The sequence below is a fragment of the Acinonyx jubatus genome, chromosome C2 (genome assembly GCF_027475565.1).
Source record: "Acinonyx jubatus isolate Ajub_Pintada_27869175 chromosome C2, VMU_Ajub_asm_v1.0, whole genome shotgun sequence".
Lineage (NCBI taxonomy): Eukaryota > Metazoa > Chordata > Mammalia > Carnivora > Felidae > Acinonyx > Acinonyx jubatus.
Window position 1 is genome coordinate 134,957,658 of NC_069384.1, and position 15,259 is coordinate 134,972,916.

Consider the following 15,259-nt stretch of genomic DNA (forward strand, 5'->3'; position numbering starts at 1 on the left):
ATTAACTCCTTTCTGTGATCACTTCCGTGGAGAATTCAGGCTATCCAAGTGGTAGGTACAGCTTCTGGTTCAGTGGAACCACCTTGCATCCCCTGGCAAGTGTTCCTCTTTTGGGAATTAGAACCTAGGAGCCTAGGGTTATGGAACTGAAAGCACAAATGCCACAAGTGGGCTACAGAGTGTGATGATAAGAGGGGACACTCATATTCCTCTTTGTTCTTGTACTTTTGTATTCAAGTTATTGGAGACATAGTACCACATGTCAAGTATTGGAGTAGCATCTACACTGCATCCTGGAGGTCAGAGTCTCAAGCCTTCGGTGTATTGTTCCTAAGCAGGCACCCTAGCTGAACCTTTAACAGATCATTCCGCTATTTTTTTTCTTTTTTTGCATGGCTGCTTCTGAGTGATAAACCCATTTGTTAGAAGGGCATGAATGATCTTAAGAATATACCCTATAATCAACAACAAAGCGGACAGGTTCTCTTACATTGGCTACTTAAGAGTCACGCTGTTGGAAGCAACAACCTCTCCTTTTCCTCTCTGCCATCTGCTTGGCAGCTGCAAAGCAACAACTGTGTGTGAACGCATCTCCGTCCATGTTGGCCAGGCTGGTGCTCAGATTGGCAGTGTCGGCTGGGAGCTCTATTGCCTGGAACACGGCATTCAGCCTGATGGGTAGGTGCCAAGTGACAAGGCCACTGGGGGAGGAGATGACTCCTTCAACACCTTCTTCAGTGAGACAGGTTCTGGCAAGCATGTGCCCAGGACAGTGTTTGTAGAGCTGGAATCCACCGTCACTGATGAAGTTCACACTGGCACCTACCACCAGCTCTTCCACCCCAAGCAGCTCATCACAGGCAAGGAAGATGCTGCCAATAACTATGACCAAGGGCACTACACCATTGGCAAGATGATCATTGACCTTGTCTTGGATTGAATTCAGAAACTGGCTGGCCAGTAAGTAGGTCTTCAAGAGCTGCTTAGTTTTCTGCAGATTTGGAGGGGGAACTATTTCTGGGTTCACCTCCCTGCTGATGGAACTTCTCTCTGTGGATTTTGGCAAGAAGTCAAAGCTGGAGTTCTCCATTTTTCTGCCCCCCCCCCCCCGGTTTCCACAGCTGTAGCTGAGCCCTACAACTCCATCCTCACTACCCACACCACCCTGCAGCAGTCTGATTGTACCTTCATGATAGACAATGAGGCCATCTATGACATCTGTTGTAGGAGCCTCGATATTGAACACCCAACCTACACTAACCTAAATAGGTTGATAGGTCAGATTGTGTCCTCCATCACTGCTTCCCTCAGATTTAATGGAGCCCTGAATGTTGATCTGACAGAATTCCAGATCACCCTGGGGCCCTATTCCCACATCTACTTCCCTCTGGCCACATATGCCCCTGTCATTTCTACTGAGAAAGCCCACCATGAACAGCTTTCTGTTGCAGAGATCACCAATGCATGCTCTGAGCCAGCCAACCAGATGGTGAAATGTGACCTTCGCCATGGTAAACACATGGCTTATTGCCTGTTGTACCATGGTGATGTGGCTCCCAAAGATGTAAATGCTGCCATTGCCACCATCAGGACCAAGAGTATCATCCAGTTTGTGAATTGGTGCCCCACTGGCTTCAAAGATGGCTTAATTACCAGCCTTCCCCTGTGGTACCTGGTGGAGACCTGGCCACCAAGGTACAGCAAGATGTGTGCATGCTGAGCAACACCACAGCCATTGCTGAGGCCTGGGCTCTTCTGGACCACAAGTTTGACCTGATGTATGCCAAGCATGCCTTTGTTTACTGGTATGTGGGTGAGGGCATGGAGGAAGTAGAGTTTTCTGAGGACATGGTTGCCCTTGAGAAGGATTATGAGGAAGTTAGTGTGGATTCTGTTGAAGGAGAGGGTGAAGAAGAAGGAGAGGAGTACTAAAGTTAAAAATATCACAAAGGGACCACTTTTACAGGGAAGCTTATTCTTCTTTGAACATTGAAAAGTTGTGCTCTGATCAGTTAATTTGTATGTGGCAGTGTATACTCTCGTATACAGTTATTGATCAATGCTTTAAAACACAACACTTTGTTACAGATCCAAGCTATTCATTTCTCTGATGGGTTTGAATGAAGTATTCCCTGTCTTAAATGAAAAAAGAAAAGAAAAGAAAAGAAAAAGGATAACACAAAACAGGGTGTGTCGATAATTTTATAAGCCTAACTAAGCTTTATGTGAAGAATCTGAATACTGTACTCTTAGCAGAGAAACATACTATGTTTTGTTATTGGATAGAAACGTAAGAGATCAACTAATTCTACTGCCCCATTTTACAAAAGAAAATGGAGGCCCAGATGGAAAAGAGTGGCTTACTGGGGAAGCAAGGGAAACATTTGTCTTCAGGCAATAATTACTTTCCACTCTTTCAGGGCTTTGTTGAAATCTCACCTCCTCCAACAAGCCTTCCCTACATTCTTTAGTTTATGGCAAACTTCTCTTAATTCCCACGGGAACTATTGGCCATCTTTTTGTTATTTTTACTGTAAAACAATTATTACAAGATCACAAGAAAATAAATGAAAAGAAAAAAAACTAACATTCTGTCATTTCAACAAATTAAACCATTTTCATTTTTCACAATTACATTCAGCATTTTGTATGCATATATAATTTGTATGCCACTGGATATTTTTGTAATCATGGCATAGATATATATTTGTAGTCATTTCCTCATTTGGCAATGCATGATCACTTTTTCAAGTTGCTACATGATTTTCATAATTTTATTTTGAATAGCATTACTCATTACCTTTTGGATATTTCATAGGAATATTGTAATTAACATGTCTGAGTGGACTCAACTTTTCCATTCAGCATCATGCAGTTTTAGGCAGAAAAAGTCCTCAGCTTCTCCATCTCATTGCTATCCACTGCTTCCATTGAGTTGAAAAGTCTAATTTTCTACTGCCTAAATATTTCATAATCAAAAACTCTTTTTTACCACTTCATCACTGGCTTAGACTTCTTGAGGCTCACCAGTCCAATTTCAGTAGCACTCATTCCTACTGGTATCCTCCTTATGGAAGCATAAGTAATCTTTCTAAAATGAAAATGTGATACAATACTTCTCTGCTTAAAAACATTCAGTGATGGGGTGGCTGGGTGGCTCAGTCGGTTAAACATCCAACTTTGGCTCAGGTCATGTTTTCACAGTCTGTGAGTTCAAGCCCCGCATGGGGCTCTGTGCTGACAGCTCAGAGTCTGGAGCCTACTTTGGATTCTGTGTCTCCCTCTCTCTCTGCCCCTGCCCTGCTCACACTCTGTCTCTCTCTTAAAAATAAATAAACATTTAAAAAAAAAACCATTCAGGGGCTCCTGGGTGGCTCAGTCGGTTGGGTGTCTGACTTCGGCTCAGGTCATGATCTCACGGTTCATGAGCTCGGGCTCTGTGCTGACAGTTCAGAGCCTGGAGCCTGCTTCAGATTCTGTGTCCCCCTCTCTCTCCGCTCCACCCCTGCTTGTGCTCTGTTTCTCTCTGTCTTTCAAAAATGAATAAACCTAAAAAAATATTTTTTTAAAAAACATTCAGTGATTTTCCTTTATCTGTGAGGAGGTTGTCAGTACTTGAAACTGGGGTTATTTTGCACAAAAATGTAGATTTCTGGTTCCTCTTGGGGAATTGAACATCTGGGCACAGTGGGTCTGCTCTTCAGCATGGCACCAGAAAGCAGAAGCTGAGTGGAGGCTGTTTCTACAGACAAGGCAAATGCTCCCCAATCTGACTGGGAGGTCCCCTCAATCTGTCTTGGTGCTCATGGGCTTTGAGTGTGAGATCCCCTTACTGTCTAAGCCAAAGCCTAAGTTCCTGTGAATGGCCTGAAGGTTCTTCATCACAGGCCCTGTTGAGTTCTTTAACCTTATTATTGCCCTTATCAAGAGATAGAGAGGGGCTCCCAAATGTGCCTTGTAATACCCACCATCTTTGCTCACCTTTGCATTGGCTAGGGGAAACTCTTTTTCTTCCTTCCAGACTTGGCTGCATCTCTGAAGACCTCTCTGAAGACCATCCTGATTTCTAAAAGCTACTGGGTGGCAGAATGATCTGGAAAGGGATTTTACTTCTCATCCTATTCTATGACTAGTTTTTCCCTGCTCAGGCGAGGAGACCAGGCAAGAAGGTTTCTCTTGCTGCTGCCTCCTTAATCCTTCTCCACTCCTTTTTGTCTGGCTCTCTTCTCTGCTTTCCTAATCCTTTCCTATTTAATTCAGCAAAAGTTTATAGAAGGGCTGCTGAGGGCACTGGATGAGTGAGGGGATGAGTAAGGTTCCTGTAGTGGTAGGGCTTACATCTGTGTAAGACCAGCAAATGTGTGATGGTGGCACATGAACAGGTGCTTTAAGTCAGATATGAGCAGTGTGCTGTGAACAGGTGCTGGTGTTGGCCAGCCCTGTTTGGCAAAGGCAGGGAAAGACGATTGCTTACATTTAAAAGGATTTCTTAACAGGATAATGGAATCATGTGTTCCTCATAACTCTGTCTTATGCTTTCTTCTCATCTGTAGATTCCCTTCTAAGCCTCTCTAATATTTCATTTTAGAATGTGACAGGTTGTCTGATTTTGAATCTAACCCCATTACTTATCTCTGTGACATTTGCTAGACCACTTAAATTCTCCATGTCTGTTTCTTAATTTTTTTATTAAAAATTTTTTTTTAATTTTAGAGAGAGAGTGTGCATGAGCGAGGGAGAGGCGCACGGGGAGAGGGAGGGAGGGAGAGAGAGAGAGAGACAGAGAGAGAGAGAGACAGAGAGAGAGAGAGAGAGTCTTAAGCTGTTTCCATGCCCAGTGCAGATCCCCTACTCTCCAGCTACGCAAGCCAGAGAACTAGGGGTTATACTTGATTGTTCCTCTTCATCCTCACCTATCCAATCAACCACCAATACCTGTGACTTCTTACTCTGAAAGGTCGCTTATATTTGTCCATTTCTTTCTGTTTTCACTGCCTTCCACCCTAGTCCAAGTTACTATCATTTCTTTTAGAGTAAATGCAATTACCTTCTTATTGAGCTATATAATTGCTTAATGAGACAGAATATTATTTTCACCTGGTTTCCATTATAAAACATGCTCTGTCTTCATTGGAAGAATGATTGGAATAGAGGACCCCCCCAAATACAGTCCCCAAACTTGAATCATATCACTGTTAAGGACATTAGGTGATACCAAGATATAGTAGGGCAAAAGGAAAGTAATTTTTTTATGAGCATAAGGGAAAGAATTTTGTGGTCAAATACTCAGTAGAGCAGAGGAGGATAGAAAAAAAGAAAGAGAAGGGAGGAGTAAGGGTGAATAACTAGAAGATAAGAACATGAAGGCCAGTGAAAATTCATAGCATGGAGAGCCAATAAATATTTTTTTAAATGCTATAGCTTATGTCTCCAGGGCTTACAGAGACATAAAATGCTATAGCTTAATTGTCATTCTCATGTGCTTTGCTGAGAACTAAATCCTTCCTTCTTCCTTGTTCCTCTTATGAAAGTTTTCAAAATCTTTTAAGAATTTGTGAGGGTATACTCTGTTTTGGGGCAACTGAACCTAGTTTTATGAGTAGGTTAATGCAGTATGTCACAGAGGAGCCATGAACCCAGAAGGCAGAGGTGGCCATGAGCAATAGGCCATGGGAAGTTCCAGAAACTGGAGCAGAACTTTGGTCTTCTGTTAGGTCATGGGATTGTTCAGAGCTTAAGACAATTATTCCTAGATCTCCAAAGACACGAGGGGTCTCCAGCTGACATCTGACTGACATTTGCGTCTACATAAAATTGTTCCTTCCTACGTGACAAAATGATACTCTGAGAGAAGCATGTAAATCTAGTTTCTTTTCTTCTTTGTGAAAATACACAGCCAAATCATTAACTGTTTTAATTTCAGGATCGAACAAATCAGAAACTGATTGGGAAATGGCATTCCAACAGGCTGGATTTATTCACAGCTCTGCTTCGTAACTGGGTTCCAAGGGATTTGCCAATGGGAAGTAACTGAACTTCTCTGTGGCCTCATGTTTCTCATCAGTAAAATAAGGGATTTAGGCCAACCATTGTTTTCTAAGCTTTGATCTATATATCCATATAACAGAAGATGTGGGAACTTCCACATTTCCATTCACAGCTAGAATGACTGTATGTCCGATTTACTTCATATAGGCCCAGTTTGTGCCTGTTTCCTGGCATCATTATTAATCATGCCCCATTTCACTCTCAAAAATGTCCAGATGTGGATAATAACATCACAATTTCCCTATTAATAGGAATTCCTGGAATAGAAAATTTTAGGTCAAATAATTTTAAGCAGGTGTTTTAACTGCAAAACTTTGCAGATTCTTTAATATGCTAATGTGTCTCACAATTCTTCAAAAGAGAGGGGTTGTAGTTTCTAGGATTTTGGCTTCGGAATCCTTATTTTGCTTCTTCTGGGAATAGGACAATGGGACTTATTTTGGGAAAGAGTATTAAATCATCTTAATTCAGCAAATATTTATCAACTACGCTGTGCCAAGCCCTGGAAGAGGCAATGTAGAAATAGTGACGGGTAGAACCTAACTTTGCCTCAAAGTAGTTTATAGCCCGAACCGTGGGAATTAAGATTGTACACAAGGAACTGCAATTCAAGGTCACATTCTAGTTTTTTTTTAAACTTTTTTTTAATGTGTATTTATTCTTGAGAGAGAGAGAGAGACAGAGTGTGAGCAGGGGAGGGGCAGAGAGAGAGGGAGACACAGAATCTGAAGCAGACTCCAGGCTCTGAGCTGTTAGCACAAACCATGAGATCGAACCCACAAACCATGGGATCATGACCTGAGCCGAAGTCGGACACTTGACCAACTGAGCCACCTAGGTGCCCCGGTCACATTCTAGTTTTAATATTTTACTATGATGCCATGTAATTAGAGGCCAAGATAAGATACAAAATTTAAATCCTAAATGAGTGGTATAATCTGTTAGCATTGTGTCAAGTGAAGGTTTCTTTCTTTCTTTTTAAAAATTGTTATTATTAATTTTCTTGCTCTTGGGTCCACATTCATTAGAACTTGGAAGCCCACCCAGCAGCCCTCCTCCTACTTCTAGAAATGTGGCCCCGAGGGCCTAGTAACTGGCCTCTCCAGAGCAGACAGCCCAGAGGCTCTACGGGGGGCCAAAACAAACAAAACAGTAAGAAATGTTTTCTGGAAGGCAGATGGCTCCTCTCACGCCTGCAGATGTTCACTCTGGTCTGAGTGCACATCCTCCCCAGAGCTTCCAGACCACCAGCGCCATTCCAGCACACCTTCTTCCCCCTCTAGCCCCAAGGCTTCCTTGTGCTAGGGCAGCCATTTGGCAGGGTTCTGGGGCCAGCAGAGGCTGTGAAGTCAGAGGGGGAGACGGGACCTGGGTACCTTTCCCACCGTGTCTTCTCCAGAGCCTAGCTGCTGAAGCATTCCTGCTGGAACTCCTGGAAGTCTTCCTCAGCTACCTTCTTCTTCATCTTGGCCACAGGCTGGTCACAGGCCTTGCAGCCCTAGTTCTGGCCCACAATCTGCTGAGTGACTGACTCAGCCACCATGCTTTTCGCACTGGTTATAAACTTCAGGTTTACTCTGAGGTAGTCTTGACACTCTTGCTTCTGGAACTCAGCAAATGCCAAGTTGGGTACCTTTCCCTTGGCTGAGTTCTGCGTGTTTCTGGGCTTGGGTTGCCTTTGCTTTCTGGCGGCGCTTCACTGGAGCCCCATTGGGCTTGGCCTGGCCTGGCTTGGGGTGCCTTGGGCACTCCCAGCAGCTCCAAACCCCACTGCAGTGGCCGACAACATGGCTGCACTTAGCTCCACCCACAAGCCCACAAATTATTATTCTTAATTCCAGTATAGTTAACCTACAGTGTTATATTAGTTCCAGGTGTACAATATAGTGATTCAATCAACACTTCCATACATCACCCAGTACTCATTACAAGTGCATTCCTTAAGCCTTATCACCTATTTCCCCCATCCCCCCACCCACCTCTTCTGGTAACCATTAGTTTGTTCTCTATAGTTAAGTCTCTGTTTCTTGGTTTGTCTGTCTCTTCATTTTTCTTTGTTTGTTTTGTTTCTTAAATTCCACATGCGAGTGAAATCGTATAGTATTTATCCATCTCTGACACTTATTTTGCTTAGCATTTTATACCCTCTGGCTCCATCCATGTTATTGCAATTGGCAAGACTTCATTCTTTTTTATGGCTGAATAATATTCTATTACATATATATGTTTTTTCCCATTATATCATTACACACACACATCACCTCTTCTTTATCCATTTATCTATTGATCAATATTTGGGCTGCTTCCATAATTTGGCTATCGTAAATAATGCTGCTATAAACATAGGGGTGTATGTATCCCTTTGAATTAGTGTTTTTGTATTTTGGGGGCAAATTCTCAGGAGTGGGATTATTGGATCATAGGGTAGTCCTGTTTTTAACTTTTTGAGGAATCTCCATACTGTTTTCTAGAGTGGCTGCACCAGTTTGCCTTCCCATCAACCGTGCAAGAGGGTCCCTTTTTCTCCATATCTTCACCAAAACTTGTTTAAGTGAAGGTTTCCTAGACCCAATACTGGATGAATATATTCACTAAATCTCTCAGAATATTCATATAGTGGTCCAGAGAACCAGAATTTTCATACTTATGCAGACCATCTTATTTTAAGATTCAGAGTCTCAACAGTGCCTATGAAGAGATGATTGGTAGGGTTATTTGTAAAAAGATGTTGGAAATGCTACTTTATTGAAAGTTCTTGTGAGTAGACTGTGATTAGACAGTTACTAGGAGATTAAATTTTGGTAGAATTGTTATGGTTAACAGCAATAATTAGCACTTAGTGGGAAATATTCACATGATAATTTATTCACATATTAATTTCTTTATTCCTTACAAGAATCAGATTTTATCAGCATTTGCTCTTTACAAAAGAAAAAGGGAAGCCCCGACAGGTTGAAAAACTGACCCAAGTTTTCACAGCAGAACCGGGAACTTACACCCAGGCAGTTTTTCTGCAGAGCTTGTGTGCTTCTTCACCACTAAATGTCAACAGATATTTGTGTGCTTGACTGTGTGTGGGTTTCGGTGACCTCACCTTAGTGGCCTGAAATCAGCCATGGTGAGAGTGTTTACACCAAGAAATCAGTAAACACTACAAATCATAGCTTCTCCTCCCTACCAGAGTTGATCGTCAAACGTTTACCAGCACTCCTGGTTGCAGACACACTTGGAAAGCTGGGACTGAGTATTGCAGGTTATTCATTGGAGAATTGTTAGTACTGTTTGTATGTTGTCTGGGTATTTTCATCAAATGAGGATCCATTTTAGTCTGAATTGGAAGAGGATATGCAAAATGAGAATTCTCACGATCACTAAATAATTGGATCTGGGAGTCTTTTCAGAAAATTAAGTGCTCTATGCAGATATTTCATTTCAAGACACTCTGGGAAGGAGTTATTGTCCAACTGCAGTTCTGTTTATGCTTCTTTTGCATTTCTGAAACCCATTATTTGCATATTTCTCACGGCAATTACTTTGAATTCATACTCTAGTTATTTGTGTATGTGTATTTTCTCCCAATTAGATTACACAATCCCCGCTAGAATCATGTCAGATCAGACCACAACCCAGGAGACCGCTTAGTAATGTTTCCAAAGTGAGTTAAATGTTGATTGAATTAATGACTTCTTTTTTCTCTTTCAAATACTACTTCATGATTTAGGTCGAATGGTAAAGGAAACACTTTAAGAAAGCACTTGATGTAATTCTCATTCACAAAGATTTTCTCAAAACAGATAATCCAATGTATTAACCTGTTGAAATCATGATGTTTCGGATTCTATGCTTGAAGATGTAACTTAATTATAATTTTATTTTTCTTGTTTCAGGTAGTACTAAAAGACTGACTTTTTTGTTTCAAGACCTATACTAAGGTAACTACTGGTTTGTGTTTATACATCTAGCTTTAAACCGGTTTTGTTTTGTTCTGTTTTTTGTTTTGTTTTGTTTTTTTCTCTTTCCTCTTGTTAACTCTGATCTTGGCAGTTTGCAAACCACTTTTTTTCCCTAGGTAAGCAGCCCTTTTAACTTTAGATTACAGATTCTATTTTAAAAGGCTTTTTAAAAATATGTCTTGATGGTTTATATTTATTCAAAAATTTTTAGACTCAAAGAAGTGATTTTATTATTTTTTTAATTCCTTTGATAATTAAATATATTTGGAATATTGTTTTAAAAAGATATTCTTTAGGGGTGCCTGAGTGGCTCAGTGGGTTGAGCGTCTGACTTTGGCTTGGGTCATGATCTCCTGGTGCGTGAGTTTGAGCCCCCCCCCCCCCCCCCCCCCCCCCCCCCCCCCCCGCCACCGGGCTCTGTGCTGACAGCTCAGAGCCTGGAGCCTGCTTCGGATTCTGTGTCTCCTCATCTCTCTGCACCTCCCATGCTCATGCTGTGTCTGTCTGTGTCTCTAAATAATAAATAAACGTTGAAAAATTAATAAAATAAAAAAATAAAAAAGATATTCTTTAGAAAGGGTGAAGGGGCAGATTTGGTCTTTTCCCCCTAGCGAATCATCAATCTGCTAGCTACTCAGCTAAGGACCCACAACTTTAGTGTGACCTGGGAATTTGGTAGAAATGCAGTGTCTTGGGCCCCACCTCAGACCTATTGAGTCATAATCTGCATTTTAACAACATCCCCAGGAGATTTGTATGCACATTAATGTTTGAGAAAAGCCAATCAATTGGGTCTTTTTCTGAAATTCACCCTGCTGCATAAGCAGCTGACTATAATGTATTCTTCAATGCAGACCACATTTTGGAATTCTGATTTATTTGATGGCTTAATGTTTATTGAGTGCACCTGGTGTGCTAGATGCTGCAAAGAAAATTCGAACCACCCAGCCATTGTTCTATAGTTACTTTACTCTAAAATAAGAAGATACAGGCAATTTACTGTTTTGTACTTAAATATACATATACATTGAAAGAAAAAAGGAGTTGGGTAGAGGAAACAGTGAGAAAACAATCCCACTACAGAGGATGTGGCCCATTGTTAAAATAAGAGTAGATGAAGGATATTCATAGACACAAATAGAAATGAAAGAAATTCTGTCAATCATCTATGTTTGGTGGGGGGAATGCGAACATCTGGATGGCTGAATTTTGTGTAGACGAGGTATCTGGATAATTGCTTGTATTTTCCACTTCTCCTCCAGATGTGTTAGCATTGTGTTGCTGTAGCTCAAACCCATTGCTTTCAGACATTTCATGAATTTTTAGTAGAAAAAATTCTGGAAGCATTGATTTTATGTCTCTATTTCATTCTTTATGAAAATTATAGCATTTTAAATCTAGTATTTGGTCAAGTTTTGCCCCCTTGTGTAAAATTACCACTTTGTACAGTGTATGTGGGAGACATTCTTAGTCACTATTATGAAGATATGTTGAAATAAAAGTAAGAATTTTGAAGAGGTCCAGAATTTGTCACCCCGAAATGTGCCACTTTGGCATAAGGATTATTTTGAACTGAAGGCAACTGAGAATCCACAAATCAGGAAGAGTTTTTTTGTTTGTTTGGTTGGTTGGTTGGTTGGTTGGTTTTTTTTTTTTTTTTTTTTTTTTGCCTTCCCCTGATCTGCTAAAAGCAGGGCATAAATTTCTCTTTATGAAGGTGTCTCCCTCCCTTGTACTAGGGAGAACAACTCTTTTACTGAAGTCATACTGAAATGAGTCTGCAAAAACGAACCTTACTAAGGTAACCCTTCCATTCCATTAGTTTTCCTCATACATTTCTTAGTTACTTTCATACAATTTATTGTTCCTCAAAGCCTAACTCCCTTTCCTTTGTTAAAATGGTATATAAATCCCACAGTCCAACTGCTTGAGTTTCACTTCTTTACTGTGAACTCTATGCATGCAAAATATTAATACGTTTGTATTTTTTTTCTCCAGTTGATGGGTCTTTTGTCAGTTAGATTTGCATGCCCCTAATCACTGAATCTAAGAGGGTACAGGAAAAGTTTTCCTGCCTAACAATTTTAACTCTACTAAACCTTTCTTTTAAAACTTTAATAAATCATTTCAAAAGAGGAAAAGAGGAAGTCAAGAAGGAAGGACATGGAAACATGTGGAAAGGCTGGGACATCAGTAGAAATGGAATGCGAGTTTTTTGGAATGAGCTATTTAATCATGTGTTTCATCTAATCATTACTCTCACGGTCAATGACTGCAGGCACACTGTATGCAGAGATTATTATTGTCACACCCTAAGCCTGCAGTGAGGTCAACTGTTAGATCAATAACAACTCTGCTCCATCAGATAAGGAATCTAAATGAGAATTGCCACTGTTAATCAGGTATCTTGAAATCCTTGAATAGGACACTGTGATAAATGATTGCTGACTATTCTTCTCTCTTTAACCTCAGTGGACTTTGCTCACCCACATTTTTAATTAACTAATTTAGTTCAGGATGTTAAAAATGCTCAGATCCTTTCAAAATTCTCCCCAGGGAGGTTATGCCTGGAGTAGACATCAGTAAGAATGTCCTTCCTTTCTTTGTAGAGCTATATTTGGCACATTTTGATTTTTTTTTCTCAAAGAAATACATTTCTAAGGAAGACTATGGTTTCACATTTCACTTAGCACTTAGTTCTTTACCTCCCAGAATGGTAGCATTTTAAAATTCAGCAGAAATATGTTCTTTATGGTATATTAAACAAAAGTCAAAGCTATGGAAAATTACAACCTTTGGTGCAAAAGGAGATACCTTCTGCTTTTTGAAAGTTAATTAGTAATGAAAAATCTTTTAGAAAAAAATATTGAGTTAAATTGGGGTTATGGGGAAGTCTTAACAATTAAAAGATATTTTGTACATTAAAAAAGACTGAGATTTTGACAGTTACAAATATTATTTAGTTTTATATTTTATAGTCATGATCTTTTAACATGTGTTAAGGTCTGAAATTTCACAACTTTGTATTTACATCTTCTTCTCTACAACATTGAGAAAAGCCCATGATGTTATTTCTTTTTTTTTCTTTAATTTTTTAATGTCTATTTTTGAGAGAGAGACAGAGAGCAAGCAGGGGAGGTGCAGAGAGAGAGAGAGAGAGAGACAGAATCTGAAGCAGGCTCCGGACTCTGAGCTGTCAGCACAGAGCCAGACACAGGGCTCGAACCCACAAACGGTGAAATCATGACCTGAGCCAAAGTCAGGTGCTTAAGCAACTGAGCCACCCAGACACCCCTATTTCTAATTTTGTAACATTAGAGTTGCTGTAGTTAGCAGAAGCAAGCCTATCACCAGAGAATGAGACTGACGAGCCAGTAAAATAAAAACTCATGACTTTTTTTTTTTTCCTTCTCTAACTTGACTGGTAAGTTAGTGAATGTAGTTAAAACACTCTGGGTTGTGCAGTGCCCCACCCACCTGCAGCTCCTCAGCCCCAGGCCAGAGGCCCAGATGGGGGAACCTGCAGCATCCCTGGAACATGGCAGTGGCTGGACGGGAAGTGAGGAGGGCACTGATGGCAGCAAGTGGGTTGAGGTAGATGGGGACCCAGATGCAGAAGGTGTGGGGAGTCCGGACATGGAGCCCAGCTTCCAGAAGACCCTGGCCATCTACCTGCCGTGTGGCTGATAGAAAATCATCCTGCCTAGTGAAGGCCAGGTGTGTGGTAGGAATGAACTGATTGCCTGCTGCCACGAGCTGAGAACAGGGGAGACCCAAACCCAAACCCGCAGACAGGTCTTCAGGCACATCCAGGTTCTGGCCTGAAGGAAATCAAGGGAAGTCCAGGCCAAGCTCAAGGCCTCGAGTGTGGACCATGTTTCCAAGGACAAGGCTTTCTAAGGACAAGGTAGCACCACATTTACTACCTGGTCAGGGACTGAACGGGGGCCCCAACAGTGGCCTTCCCTGGGAATACCTTCCTCCTAGGAAGGACCTCCAGCTTTCTTCATGCTTATTTGGGGAGCGGGCTGCTCCCTCTTAGAGGAGACCTTAAAAATTGGGTGGTTGGTGAGTCGCAAGGATGAATCCTGATATTGGGACATCACAGCGGTGTCTGAAGGGACAGGTCACTCCAGAGCATCAGGGACTGGGGACAGGAGTGAGACAACAGTGGGACAACAGTGGGGTACTGCACTGGTTTCTCAGGCTCCAACACTCGCCCTCCCCCAACTTGGTTCTGGATGTTTTGGAGGGCCTTAGATATGTTGGTTTGTCCCTCTGTTTTGCAGCCCCTACCCCTTTCCCAGTCTGCCTCTCTTTACCAGACCCACCCTGTGACCTTGAGGTCAAATATGGAAGGCTAACCCTTTCTGTGCAGAAGCAGAGCCAGATGGACCCTAGAAAAAAAATTTTTTTAATATTATAAGAGATATTTATAAATGGGTATTAGGGTCAGAATTTTTCTCAGCTGGATAAGCAGTGGGGTGAGGCTTTTAAGTTTAATCCCCTCTGTCTTTTTGTTTTATGTTTATTTTTGAGAGAGAGAGAGAGAGAGCGAGCGTGAGTGGAGGAGGGACAGAGAGGGGGGAGACACAGAATCTGAATCAGGCTCCAGGCTCTAAGCTGTCAGCACAGAGCCTGATGTGAGGCTCGAACCCACGAACTGTGAGATCGTGACCTGAGCCGAAGTTGGATACTTAACCAACTGAGCCACCCAGGCGCCCCTGATCCTCTCTTCTTTTTTTTTTAATTTTTTTTTCAACGTTTATTTATTTTTGGGACAGAGAGAGACAGAGCATGAACGGGGGAGGGGCAGAGAGAGAGGGAGACACAGAATCGGAAACAGGCTCCAGGCTCTGAGCCATCAGCCCAGAGCCTGACCCGGGGCTCGAACTCCCGGACCGCGAGATCGTGACCTGGCTGAAGTCGGACGCTTAACCGACTGCGCCACCCAGGCGCCCCCTGATCCTCTCTTCTAAATAAGATGAGGGCTATACTGTGTTGCCTCCCCTTGCCCCCGAACTCTGTTGGTTTGTGTTTTGACAGAGGATTCAACTATTTTACCAAACAAACAAATGCCCACAAAACAGAAAAGCAAACCCCCCCAAAAAACCTCACTATGAGTTGTCCTAGCATGTCATTGAAAAACGTTTTAGGTTTGAGTCCAGCTTTCTAGTTCCAGAAATCTTTTTGTCTGTTCAGATGAGCTCTGTATAGCTTCCAGACTGAAAAAACAAAACAAAACAAAAAAAACCACA

The 15,259-nt window shown here is 41.7% G+C and overlaps 1 pseudogene; it reads left to right on the forward strand.

The window, feature by feature from the left end:
- The first annotated feature begins 430 nt into the window (after positions 1 to 430).
- Positions 431 to 2,252, forward strand: LOC106982272 (tubulin alpha-1A chain-like; annotated as a pseudogene).
- The last annotated feature ends 13,007 nt before the right edge of the window (positions 2,253 to 15,259 follow it).